At 41.2% G+C, this 14,135-nt stretch overlaps 1 protein-coding gene and 1 pseudogene across 1 annotated transcript in view; both read left to right on the top strand.

Moving 5' to 3' along the window:
* The window catches only part of Slc9a9 (solute carrier family 9 member A9), a 576,880-nt gene that overhangs the window by 90,452 nt on the left and 472,293 nt on the right, over positions 1 to 14,135 (top strand). The gene's annotated exons all lie outside the window — the stretch shown is intronic.
* On the top strand, positions 12,981 to 13,894 carry LOC127688713 (mitochondrial carrier homolog 2-like; annotated as a pseudogene).

Genomic DNA, 14,135 nt, shown 5'->3' with positions numbered 1-14,135 from the left:
GTCTGCTTTGTATGATAATTTCTAAAAATGCATCAGTTTAGGCCTCTAGAAAGGATGAGACCTCATGAGAGAGATGCCCTCTGTCATCATGGGAGCAAACTGAAAGGTGGCCAGAGTGCGGTAAGCAGGGCTCTGCTAAAGCCGCTCCGGACTGATGGAGCAGCAATGGCAGAGCTTGAACCTTTCTGAAGCAAGAGGCAAAGAGGCCCAAGAGTCCTGCACCGCCCATATTGTCAAACAGTGGTGTCATGGCCTTCAGCATTCCTGGAGGGCCTTACCTGAGGGGCACAATCATCCTTTACAACTGCTGGAGCAGCCTGAGGTAGGAGTTCATTCAGAAAAGCCCCATGCTGGACTCTGAAAAAAAAATGGCAGAAACTAGTCAGTTAAGACCCCAGCCCACAGGACAACCTCTCCACCAGGAAAGATGGTCAGTGAGAAAGCAATGGACCCAAAGTTGTGCTTGATGAGATCCTGTGTGCCTGCCAGAGAGACTGTGGAATGAATGGGTAAGCTGGGATGTCCCTGGAACCAGGAGAGGTAACAGTTGCATGTTCTGGGAGCTCCTGGGATAGAAACCAACACAGCATATCGGAGGAGCAAGTCAGAGGAGGGAGGGATTGGACACAGATGAATCAGAAGGGAGAAATAGGAAGAATAGGAGATCAGAGGGGAGCCCACCTACAGAGTATAGTGGAAAGAGTGGCTTTTGTTCTAAGTACCCCAGGTTATGCTGAGAGTTTCCATGGGGGAGGAATAGCAAAGAAAGCTCTTTATATGCATGGTGGCTTTATGAATAAAGGTGGGTTTCAATGAGGAACTGTTGTGAGATGGGAAACCTTCTTCTAGAACTTTCTCATAGAATTCAGGTCCAGACACAATTAGGACAAATATGGATACAGGGGGCTAGGAGGTGGGGGGTTGGCAGTGGGGAGAGGTAGAGTTGGGTCAGCTGGAAATCTTGACGGATTTCTTGCTGAGAATAAGCCAAGGTGAAGAATTTGTGAAGAATTAGCAAGACGCCTGCTCTTGAAAAGACACCCAAAGCTAAGACCTCAAGGGTCCTATGTGGAGTTTAGTCAGTCCCTCCTGGAGGAATTCTAGAAAACACCAGATGCCTTCTTCATTCCTTTGGATGTTAATCCTCTCTTTTATTGTCTTTTGTCCCTGAAGGGTCAGCCAGGCTGATTGCTAGCAGAACGGGCTATATTATGTGAATAATACAGCCAGGCATTTAATAAGGAGATTTCTGTGAAAACAGAAAGCTCCATCATTCAAAAGCCAAACATGGTCAGTTGAGAAGATTCCAGGATCTCATGCTTGAAGAATGTTTGGTTGCTAGAATAAGCCCAGCATTGCTAAACTGACAGACTTCCAGTTTGTGTCTGGAATGGTTTTGGTGATAACTGGTCCTGTCAACTTTGCTGAGCCCTGATCCAGCCTGAATCAATTTGAAGGCCTGACTTCTAACATTTGTGGATCACAGGGCAAGAGCACACTGATAGTCCCCAAACACATCCCTGGATAATTAATGCTACAAGTCAAGTTACCAGACTGCTAGATAAACATGTGTCATGGTTCTGCCTTGACAAGTATGCCTTCAGTGCTTGAATAAAGACCTCCAAACCTGCCTCAGTTTAGAGCTCTTGACACACAAAGTTCTACTCAGTCCTTCCCCCTGCTCCACTTCAGATCCATTCTAGGCTCAAGACCATGAGGCCAAGGAACTCTCAGGTCTCAGACACACAGAGCATGACTTAGCTAGGGAATTTGTGAGCCTACACATTACCCAGTGTGTGGAGAGCATCCATAAGAGAACCTATAAGACAAATTCTGAAATGGTGTGTGTGTGTGTGTGTTGCTTTTGTTGTCAGAGAGAGAGAGACAGAGAGAGAGAGAGAGACAGACAGAGACAGAGACAGAGACAGAGACAGAGACAGAGACAGAGAGGGGGTGGTTGTGGATGCCTGAAATCAGAATCTCTGATAAAAAGCAAAGGGTCGACAGTGCCACATTCCCTGCAGACACTCCAGGGGAGTCTCTGTTGTCTCATCTTTCTGTTTCTGGTGGCTGCTACTATTCCTTGGTATAAAGCTCCACCACTCCAGTCTTTATGCTTCTGGTGGCTGCCACTATTCCTTGGCAAACTGTTCCATCATTCCAGCCTTCAAGGACTGTCTGAGGCTTCTGTCTACTCAGTGCTCACGTCTCCTCTTGTGTGTACAGTCAATCTGTCTCGGACCCTCAGGCATTAGGACTCTTGTGATTCTCTTTAGGGTCTATTCGTATAATCTGAGATATGGCCATGTCAATATTTGTAGTTTAATAACATATTCAAAGCCCCTGTTTTGCTTTAAGGTCACATTTACACAGTCTGGGGCTAGCATCTGCTTTCTTAGTGGGACCAGTATTTTCTTAAACAACTCATGTTCATGATTTGAGTGATAGCATTTGGTGAGGAAAAATAATAAATTCAAAAGTATTAGTTTTGATGGAGAGAGCACATAAAATTGTTAGAAGGTTTAACGTAGAAAGATAAATATTTCAATGCTGGATGTTATAGAGACCTTTATCAGTGACAATAACGTTTTAAAAAAGTCATGACTTTATTTCATGATTTGGAAGTAAAACTATATAGCAAGTACCTGAAAAAAAAAGCCTTTTCAGTCAACTGTGCTTCTATGCTTGTTCTTATTAATTGCTATTTTTTATTTGTGATGAGCAGGCATCAAATCATACCATGCAGAGAAGAAATTATTTGAGTGGTTTCAAAAAAGGTGAACATTGGCAGGTTCTGGTGACAAGCTCTTTTTCTGAGAATTGGAGATAGCAGCCTTGAATTCAATTCAACTTTTCAATTAAACTCAAAATGCATTTATTGAGAGACCAGTAACTGCCAGGCACTGGGCTCCGTTTTGCAAATAGAAAGATAAATTATATCCCATGCATGTCCTTTGAGACCTCACAGTTTAGCTTGGGAGAGGGAATGGTCATAAACAATTAGAAAAAAGAAAACAGCGGTGTGTGCTGGGAGAGGGTTGTGATAGAAATGCCAAGATAGGGGTGTGAATGGAAAAGAGAGACCGAGCAAAGTGTCTGATATTCAGGGGTCATTTAATACATACTCAAAGGAAAACACCCCTCCCTCACCACCATTTGGAGGGTAAGCTGTTCTTACCTCTTGTCTCAAGTATTGGACATCCTGAGGAATGATTTCCAGGTGCCACTTTTATCCTCACAAATCCAGTCTCCAAACAGGAGACCATGTCGTCTCTGCCTACAACCTCTAGTTGCGACTGAGCTCTCTGGAAACAGGAGCTCATTCTGAACCACGCCCTTTCCGCTCTGCCCATCTTTTGGTTCTTGATCCAGCCACATAAGCTTGTACCACTCCAGCACCTCTGAGTTCTTTCCCGGCCCAGGCCCCTTGTTTTACACTTTCTGTGCCTCTAACCTGTCTTCTCGCCATCCAAGTCTCTGCTCTGGTGTCCCTGTGGAGAGAATCTACCTTTATAAGAGGCCACATGCAGCCAGCCATCTCCTCAAAGCCCCTCTCAGTTTCCAAAATGGTGTCTTCTGTTTGCTTTCTTCTATCCTCCATGGAGATACAATTTCTTAGAGGCAGGGACCTTGTTAATCGTGTACAGCGTCTTATCCCTGGTGCCTGTCAGATAACAGATGAACATTTTGGCACCTGGAATGGTATGAAAATTCAAAATTCTGTCAGCATCTTGATGAAAGAATTTCCAAAACTAAAATAACAATAACCACCATTATACTACGGTCTAGCATCCTAGGCATGGGTGTCCTTGCCCTCCAAGCTTGTACACTCGGGAGTTAGTGCTATCAAGCTCACTGTGCACAGTTGTAGAAGGTTTTATAAAGGACAGTTTTAGTGTCCTGTTCTTTCCAGACTCACGGGCTTGAGTTAGAGTTATGACACAAAGAATAAAAATGACCTTAATGAAATATAGCAGTACTTTAAAATAATAGCAGTCCAGAAGAGTACTGGTAATCTGAATTTAGCTACATCCTTTCCTTCCTTCTCTGGGTTCTCTTTTCTGCACTGCAAAGACAAAATACCTGTGGTTTCTTTGCAACTAGAGCAAAGTCATGGTAAAATAAATGGGTCTCGGTAGCTTAAAATGGTCAGTGGTCAGTATTCGCCATTCATTGGTCTCCGGGCTCTGTTTTGCCTGAGCACCTAGACGCTTTGCCTTTGAGTTCTCACCTGAGCATCTTCTGTATGCCAGTCATATTAAATTAGAGGTTAAACTGCAAAAGCTCCTTTGTGCAAAGGCCAGGCTTCTTTGAAAAAAGCTTCTGGCATTCAAAGCCAAAGCAGTAAACAACAAAAGAGATTGGCGAAGCTGAACAAATGGCTTTAATTGGCCATTAAGTGTGGACAGCGTGGAGAATAATGCCTAACCCTGCACTGGGGTATCTGCCTCGTCGGAGGAGGGGTCCCTTGGTGGTCAGACTTCTGATGAATGCCACCTTATGCTTTCCTCATTAAAAACTTCCTCGGGATGTTGTCATGGTGAATACCTACATAAAGAGATGTATGTGGCTTGAAATCTTGTCCCTCTGATTCTTCAACTTAATCAAGCTTAATTGTTACATACTTGCCGAATGAAAAACATTTAAACCTATTTTTCACTTAAATCTTTTGACTAAAAAAAAATAGCAGTGAAGATGTTTGAAGCTTGTTTAAACCATTAGAGCATAAAATAGTGGGTTATAATTATTATGTAAATAACATGGAGGAACAGAACCAGAAGTTCTTTTATGACTAGAATAAGACATGCAGGGTTCAGGCAGGTCACTGAAGGGACGCAGGGCACTGGAAAGAGAGACATTTTGTTTCTACATTGTAGTTTAGCTCTGAAGGAGTTTTGAGTCAGGGACACCTGTATAAAAGCCACTATGTATGGGTGACTGTCATCATAGATTATAGCATCCTGCAGTCCTATGATCAGCTTCTCTGGAGTGAAGCAGCCATATGTGCAGGTTGCTAAGGTGTACAGAGGGACTCTGCAGATACCCAGCAGCCTGGTGGATGCCCAAGGACACCAGAATTTATGACGACAACTGGAACACAGCTAAACTTTAAACAAAATAGAAAATTGCCATTAGCCAGGCTATAGTAAGAATTCTGAAGTTCTCAGAGATAAAAATGATGTTGAATTCTATATCTCTAGTGTCTGAGACACGCCATGAATTACACCGATATTAACTACTGGGATTAGCATGAGCAGTATTTGATTACATTCTTTGCATCTTAATGCCTGGATGGTCCTATAGTCTAAACATTCACATTCAGAGGCTGAAAGGTGTCAGAACCTATTATATTAAATTTTTCATTTATATTCACTGCTAAAACCTCGTGCAGCAGAAATGATAGTGTTCTAGCTTGCATACCCCCACTCCTGAAGCAGTCAGGAATGCCATGGAGCCCCCAGCACATCAAGCACTGGGTGCCTGCTATACACAAACACAAAAGCACCCCTTGTACAATACAGCTCGTCATCTGGGCCATGGGTTCTGCAAGCGGAATAGGAGTTGGATTTTGGTTCTGATTAGCTCCATATATATTGCCCTCCACAACAGCCCTATTGGAACAATCTGAAGAGGGCCTCCTAGAGTCAGAAAACATACTGTCCTCAAGAAGTGTGAGGTGTTTTATTTTGGTAAGCAATAGGCTCTGTACTTTGGAACAATTTTAGGTTTTAACATATTAATTTAGAACTGACTTGTTAGAATTGTTCATTTATCACAATCAATAAACTCTGTGTGGTATGTTATTATTAGACACCATAGGCTTTTTTTTTTTTGAGTGTCCCTTCCCTGTTTTAAGATCCTGTCCAGTATTCTGTATTGCATCTGGCTGTGAGGTCCCCTCCTTTTGGCTGTGACTACTTGCTCCCTTTTCTTCCTTCCTTCCTTCCTTCCTTCCTTCCTTCCTTCCTTCCTTCCTTCCTTCCTTCCTTCTTCCTTCCTTCCTTCCTTCTTTTCTTTTTTAAATATTATTTTTATTAATCATTCTATTCATTTACATCTCAATGGATATCCCCTTCCTGGATACCCCTCCATAAACCTCCCTCCCACTTCCCCTTTATCCTCCCTCCCCTTTGCCTCTATGAGGGTGCTCCCCCCACCCACCCATCCACCCACTCCTGCCCTACTGCTCCAGCATCTCTGTACACTGGCCATCAAGCCTTCACAGAACCAATGGCCTCTCCTCCCACTGATGTCAGATAAGGCCATCCTCTGCTACATATGTATTTAGAGCCGTAGATCTTTCCATATACACTCCTGGGTTGATGGTTTAGTTCCTGGGAGCACTGGGTGGTCCGGCCAGCTGACATTGCTATTCCTTTGGGGTAGCAATCCTCCTCCACTTCTCCAGTCCTTCCACCAGTCCCCCCAGCCCCAGGGTCCCCGAGGTCAGTCTGATGGTTGGCTCCAAGCATCTGCCGCTGCATTGGTCAGTTGTTGGCAGAATGTCCCAAAGAACAGCCACACTAGGTTCCTGTCAGCAAGTGCCTTTTGGCATAGGCAACAGTATTGGATTTGGTGTCTGCAAACAGGATGGATCCCCAGGTGGGGCAGTCCCCCGATGGTCCTTCCTTCAGTCTCTGCTCCATTTTATGTCTCTGTGTTTCCTTTGGACAGGAACATTTCTGGATTAACAACTTCAAGATGGATGGGTAGTCCCATCCCTAGACTAGGGACCATGCCTATCTACTAGAGGTGGTCTCTATAGGTTCTATCTCCCCTTCACTGATGTAAGATTTATTTTTATCTTATATATATGAGTGCTTTATCTGCATGTACAACTGCATGCCAGAAGAGGGTATCAGATCACATTATAGATGGTTGTGAGGTACATAGATGTACTACATGGTTGCTGGGAATTGAACTCAGGACCTCTGCAAGAGCAGCCAGTGCTTTTAACTACTAGGCCGTCTTTCCTACATTGGCTGTGACAATCTCTTAGGCTTGCATTTGTTTAATGGCTTTGGCAATTTTATATGAGTTAGACAGGTATAGGATAGAATGTCCTTGTACTGGAAGTTATGTGATATTTGTCTTATTAGATGGGACTTTGGGTTTGGGAAAGAAATATCATGGAGGTTAATCCCATCACTCACAGGCACATCCTCTGAACATAATTTATGACAACTAATGTGGTCTTTGACATCCTGCCTGAGGCTGCTATGGTCAGTTTCTCACTGGTAAAGCTGCTTCCTCCCCTGGCATACCGCATGATTTGAAAGATGCTCACCAGGCAGAGCACACAGGCTGCAGGCTGTCATTTTCTCCACTTCTGGTGGAGTAGCGGCACACATTGTAAAGAGGACTCTGGACTCTTTGCAAATGCTGCATTATTCAATCACTTGTTTATGTCGGTGTGGACCCATGGCTATTTCTATACTTTAGTTAATATTGTGAGAATCCTTCATTACGATACTGGCATTATGTCACCTTTGGCCACCGGGCACTTTCTCATTTGGCCTGCATGCCTGCCTGGCACACAGACACCACTCTGAAATTTCTGACATACCTGGAAGCACAAGATGCTGCGGGCTAGTATTGACGATTCTCTTTTCTCTCCCTCCTGCATGGGAAAGGTTCTTTTCATTAAATAATGGCATGAGAAAATAAAATTTGTTGCTAGTACTAGTAGGTAGTTTCCTTCAGATGCCCCAAGGCAACAAAGAAATGTGTACTTGTATACTAACATGTCTACATATCTATATCTACATCTAGATCTATATCATCTATCTATATCTATATCATTTACATCTACATCTATATCTATCTACATCTATATATTCTATATATAACCATTCGTATCTAGAGTAAGGTAAACCTGAGTTATTTACGTCTCCAATCCTGGTTTATTACTATAGTCTAACCTCTTTCTCCTGTTTCATTCTACAGTGGGAAACTCATTAATTGCTCGATGTACATGTATGGTACATGTACATGTATGTACATGTATCAAAATATTTTACCTCTGCTTCCATCGAAAAGAACTTGAGTTCAAAACTACAGTCCAGTCCTATTGGATAGCTCAGTTTGCCTTTGGTCTCATGGACCCTCCCTGTTTATTTCCAGAAATATTAAGGTCAGCTCCTTTCTCCTTTCCATTTTCATGAGATTTTTTTCAACCATTAATTTATATAAATTATGTATATTCTCTTGTCACTCTGCATTAGTTTCTGGCATTCCCCAAAAGGGAAGATGTGACTGCTTATTAGTCAAATTAATCTTACGTTCATTAAAAGATGGTTTACATGATGCTTCTGAAGGTAGATGTTTTTATTTAAATCACTATGCATTTAATGTTACTAGAAAAGTACATTATTGTCTACCAAATGACAGTGTTATAAATGCTATTAATTAGAACAAAGATATATGTCTTTTAAAAAGTAAATCAATTCAGGAAACCCGATGGGGAATTGTGAATGGCTATGGTTTGAGAGATTTTCCCACAAGAGCCATACACACGCTGCTGTTTTTTATTCACTGTACCTTCAAAGTCCAACATTCTCTTTAGATCCCCAAAGTAGGTCATCCTTGACATTTCAGAATGATAAAATGGCTCATAAGTGTATCTGTGTCCCACATATATTTATATTTGTATATGTGTGTACAGAATCTTGTGTAAATTAGTCTCATATGACTGTATTCTACATGGGGCAATAATCAATCTATAACTCAGCCAACTTCTCACCAAGGTGAAAGCTTCTTTGATAGGTCAGAGAGTAGAAAACTTCAGGATATTCTAGCAGGAGAAGCTGGATGTTGTCAGCATCTTCAGCAAGACAGTCCTGGTGTCCACACCAGTCCTTGAACTCAACCCATGGAAACCCAGATGAAAAGGAACATCTTGGCTGGAGAACGGGTATGGTGTTAATTCACTCCTAAAGACAAATTTTTATGCCCATCAATTAGTTAATGTCTCAATATTCACCAGAGAAGCTTCTTTTTGTAATAGATTAACAGATACCTACAAGTGATTAAGGTTCAGAAAATTTAAAAAAAATAATGGGGCAAGGCTCAGGGATCATGGAGGAGGAAGGGAGCTGAAGGGTTGTAAGAGTCAGAAGTAGAGAGTGCCTACAGTGTAACACTGTTTTCCAGACATAAAAGAGCATGTGCACATATGAACTGACAGTGGCTGGGCCACTGTGATGATTTTGTACATGCTTGGCCCAGGGAGTGGCACTATTTGGAGGTGTGGCCTTGTTGGAGTAGTTGTGTCACTGTGGGTGTGGGCTTTAAGACTCACCCTAGCTGCCTGGAAGCCAGTCTTCCACTAGCAGCCTTCAGATGAAGATGTAGAACTCTCAGCTCTTCCTGCACCATGCCTGCCTAGATGTTGTCATGTTCCACCTTGATGATAATGGACTGATCAGAGGAACCTGTAAGCCAGCCCCAATTAAATGTTGTTTTTATAAGACTTTCCATGGTCACCATATCTGTTCACAGCAGTAAAATCCTAACTGGGACCTGCACAAAGTCAACCAGACAAAAATCCTAGCATGGAGGATGAAAGTGGCCAGGAATTCCATCCCTAGATGGGGATATTTTGGCAATTAAATTAGACTTTTTGAAGTCAGGGGCCCCTTGTTGCTGAGTCTTGATTAGTTAGCTCAAATAGAATAGCTCAAAGAAGGAATTGCTTTCAAATAAAACTGGTTTTGTATAGTTTTAGTCCATTTGATGGATATTAATATCAGAATCTTAAAGTAAGATAGTTCAATTTTTAGGAATCTCTTTTTGATACAAAATGAAATGTAGGAAAATGTAGGCAAAATTTGAGAACAGAGACAACCCTTTTATCATTATTTAACAGTAAAAATTGCAACTCATCCAAAAGTCTAATATTAAGAAGCCATTAAAATAAAATATGCTAAATATTAGCAACAGGATATTCTTCAAGTCTTACAAGTCAAAATTATAAATGATGCTTAAAAATTCTTATACTATCATTTACAATAGACCATTGTAAAGCTCTGTAAGCAGTATGAGTCATAGGTTGGCAAAAATGTATAAATGCAGATTGACACAAGCTGTTCCAATGTGAGATACAGTTTATCATGGAAGTTGTATTCTGCCCCAAGATACAGACCCTCAAATGACTCTTTATAAAATGTCTTCCAATCATCCATTATGATGCAGAAGTTATAATATAATGGGAAATATCTTTTTATATAGTCATATATATTCATGCACATTCATACACACACACACACACACAAACACACATACACACACACTTTCCTCCAGCATTTTGTATGAAGCCTTAACACCTTGGAATTTCTCTAGAGGCAGAGATCATCTTATTACTGTCAAGTCCCCCTCCCTGGATCTGAGTTTAGGCCCTTTAGGTGACTATTGCTGCCTGACTCCCACTCCCATCTAGCTTTAGGGTAGAGACTGCTCATCAAAGACAAAGGCACCAATAGAACATTGAACTCTCAGTCCCCTGCCATGCCTCATGAACCAAAGAGTAAATGAAGTCATCAGTGGCCAATAGTTTGCTCTATTATGCCTGTACAAGTGAGTCTCAGTCAAACCTGAATATCAGAGAGCTCTGATATTGCCCCGTGTTGAATACAGTAAGTCACTAGGAGGCCATGCTCACCCCATGCTCACCCTGCTCCTCTCTTTCATTTGACTATTCCTGAGCGACACCCCTGGAGTTAACTAGTACAACTAGGTAAAGTACTTTCTAGAGCTCTAGAAACTATTCTAATAATAGACAACGTATTCTAAGGGACTTTGTGGGGACCACTGATGTATAGCTAGTTAGTCAGAACTACAAGTAGCCTGGTTCTTGCAACTGCCATTTCAAGTGTGGACAGCCTTAGGGTAAGGAGACATTTAACCAGTTGAGATCTGATTGTAACTTCAGATAATTTCTGGACACCCTACCAATGACAGGTGATCAAACAACTGGTATTAGGGAACACCTTAGGAACAATATTTTTCTGTCACAGTAAGGGCTTAATCAGTAAACAGATCCATCCTGGGTATTAAAATAGAAAGAATTTAATTATATCTTAGAGGTTATAAAACAGTAGGAAGAAAGTCAAGGAAATATTTTACAACTGTACCCAGACCATTGGGAAATCTGAGACAAGAGTGAAGGATCATAGGAAACTTTGGCCCAGCTAGCTCTGAGCTTTGAGTAGAGGACTAGAAAGCGATTCAGAGACAGCCATAGAATAACCGTCTGCTAAGTCCATCTCCCACTGTGGCAGGAGAATAAATGACCTCGGAGTCTCACTTATCTCCAAAGTCTAGATACAACATGTCATTAGGTGGGAAAATGTGAATCACAGAACCTGTGGAGTCTAGAAAATGTAGCCCTTGGTCTTCAACCCCCAATAAAGCACAGAAACATAGGAATAGATGTGAATTGCTTACACTGGTTTTAAGCTTCTTTCATACTAGCTTGTAATAGTTTTGTGAGGACTAACTTTCAGAATGCATATACATATACAAACACACACATTACATATATGCAGTGATTACAGAGCATTTGGGTAATTTCATATAGTTAGTGGATATAAGCATTGTTCGTAAAGATGGTCATAGTGGTAACAAAGCTGATAGGTTAGTGGAATAAGACTAGGTATCTGTGTTATATGTCAAGTCACATTTTCAATTTTTTTGCAATTAACAATACTTTTTATTTAGAAGAAAGTTAACCAAAGCCCCAACATAAATGTTGGGAAGTCGTGCTTTCTGTACCAAATATTAGTGCCAAATATCAATCACTGGATGGAAGTTTAACTGTAAGATATGAGTGTGAACTGTGTTTTTGCACCAAATACACAGAGCTTGAAACAGGTATGGAACATTTGAAACCCCCCAGATTACTTCCCAGATCTGCCATCTGGGGCACTTTTCATACTAGCTTTAGTTCTTATTATCAGCATTGAGTGAGTTTGGAATCAAGTCTTTATTTTTGTGTTTCACACTTCACCATTGCACCTGCTGTTTTTCCTAAATAGCAAATGCCTCTGCCATTCATCAGAACAACTTGGCAAAAGCAGAAAATAGCAATTGACTAGCAGAGAACGCTAATTGTAACTGGGATATAGCAAGTAATAAGAAAATGAAAAGATATTGTTTTCAGTAAACCCAAAGAAAAAAATTCCAGTTAAAGACTGATTAAAATGCCAAGACAGAAAAATGTTTTCAAGAAGAAAATATATAAAAGATTTGGAAAGCATGATCCTTCCAGAACAAATCTTAAATTGTAACATACTACCAGCACATTTTTAATGTGGTATGCCGTCTATTGAGTTATTATTGCTGGCTGTAAATCTTTAATAAAGAATATAAAGCATGATAACTTGATATTTTAATCAAGGGATATTATTAGAATGACTCAAAAATCTGAGTGTTGTTCTACTTAGTGTATTAAAATATTTTTTTCAAATACACCAATTATGATTGTCAGAGTAAGTGGGAAATAATTTATTTAGGAGAGAACCTTGTTCTTAATAGTCCGTACCCACTGACTCACAGATGATTAATACTTTATAAACCAGCTGCAGCCAGTCTCAGAAGAGCTGTCTCATTATTGGTCTGTTATTGTGTTAGTCCTTTTTGCAGAAACTGATTAGCAGGCCAATTAACAGCCTTCTCCTTAGAGGTCCGCAGCTCGGGTGGGGGAGGAGCTACTCCTTCCATTCAATCCTTTGTTTCAGTCGCCTATTTTGAACCTCAGAACTAAGAGTAAAAAGGAGAGAGATTTCTCTGTCTTTGGTCTTCTCAGTGTTGATTAAAAATATATCTGAGATTTAGATGAACTCGAAAGGAGAAAGGAAATACTCATGCTGCAACAAAATGTCTGACAAAAGCAAAATAAGAAACAGCTTATTTTGGCTCACAGTTTGAGAGCACAGTCTGTCGCAAAGGAGAGAAAGCCTGGTCCACCCGCGGGAGCCATCATGGCGGACGCGGCCAGTCAGGTGCTCCTGGGCTCTGGTCTCACCATCCTGCCCCAGCTGCTCATGTACATGAAAATGCTCATCCAGGGGAGATATGAACCTCTTCCTCCAACAATAAGATGAAATATTTTTGGGCGACAAGTATGTCAGCTTCCTGACCTCTTTTGCTATGCTCAGCGCATTGCAAGCATCGATGGGAGGCGTGGGATGTTCACAGTCTTGATTCCAAGACTGTGCTAAGGAGTCCTCGGAACTGTGGTCCATGGTAAAGTTTTACAGTATTACCAGGAATGCGAGAAACCCGAGGACTTAGGATCTGTAAATGTACACAAAGAAGGTTCATTCCCATTTGACCGAGTTATCAAAGAGACAGCTCGAGAGATGAAGGCTCATTCTGCTGCTGCCTCATTACACATCCCTTCCACGTGCTCACTCTGAGGTCCGTGGTACAGTTTATCAGTAGAATCTAAGTACTGCCAACTGTGTGACTCCATAGTAACCATCTACGGGGAAGAAGGTATTGTAGGATTTCTTTTGTGGGTTTCGTTTCTTGCCTCCGAGGTGATATCATTTCTTTGTGGTTGTGTAACCTCACTGGCTTATCTCATCAATACCTATTTACTAGACAATGGGGTTTCTACTATGCATGAAATGAAAAGTTACTCCCAAGCTGTCGCAGGATTCTTTGCATATGTTAACATATCCCTTTGTGCTTATATCTAATCTTATGGCTGCCAACAACTGTGGGCTTGCTGGTAGATCTTCTCCTTAGTCCCTAATATATGTACTTGGATAGGTTGCTGGTGCATGCCTCAAAAAAAAAAGCAGAAATTATGAACCAAGGAAATAGCTTGTTTTTCCGGAAGGATCCCTGTGGGAAGACTTACTGCTGTGACCTGAGAATGTTAATTTGAAGGTTTGGGGCAGGGACAGTGACATTTCTATAGTCCCAATGCACAGAATTAAAGTAGAGAATGTTGATTTCTATACAATGTGGCACGGTTTTTAAATAATCATTTAATCCTGGGAAGATGGAAGTGATTGGTGTCTGCTGTTTTTGTTCTTTTTCCTAGTACAACATCATTTACCACTGGTGTTTCCCATTAGTTATCTGAAGTGAGACATTCATTTCTCTAAATTCTTGTTTTAAACAGA

This window comes from Apodemus sylvaticus, chromosome 7 (assembly GCF_947179515.1).
Source record: "Apodemus sylvaticus chromosome 7, mApoSyl1.1, whole genome shotgun sequence".
Lineage (NCBI taxonomy): Eukaryota > Metazoa > Chordata > Mammalia > Rodentia > Muridae > Apodemus > Apodemus sylvaticus.
Note: the sequence above shows the minus strand (reverse complement) of the source record. Positions and strands in the feature narration are given on the sequence as shown.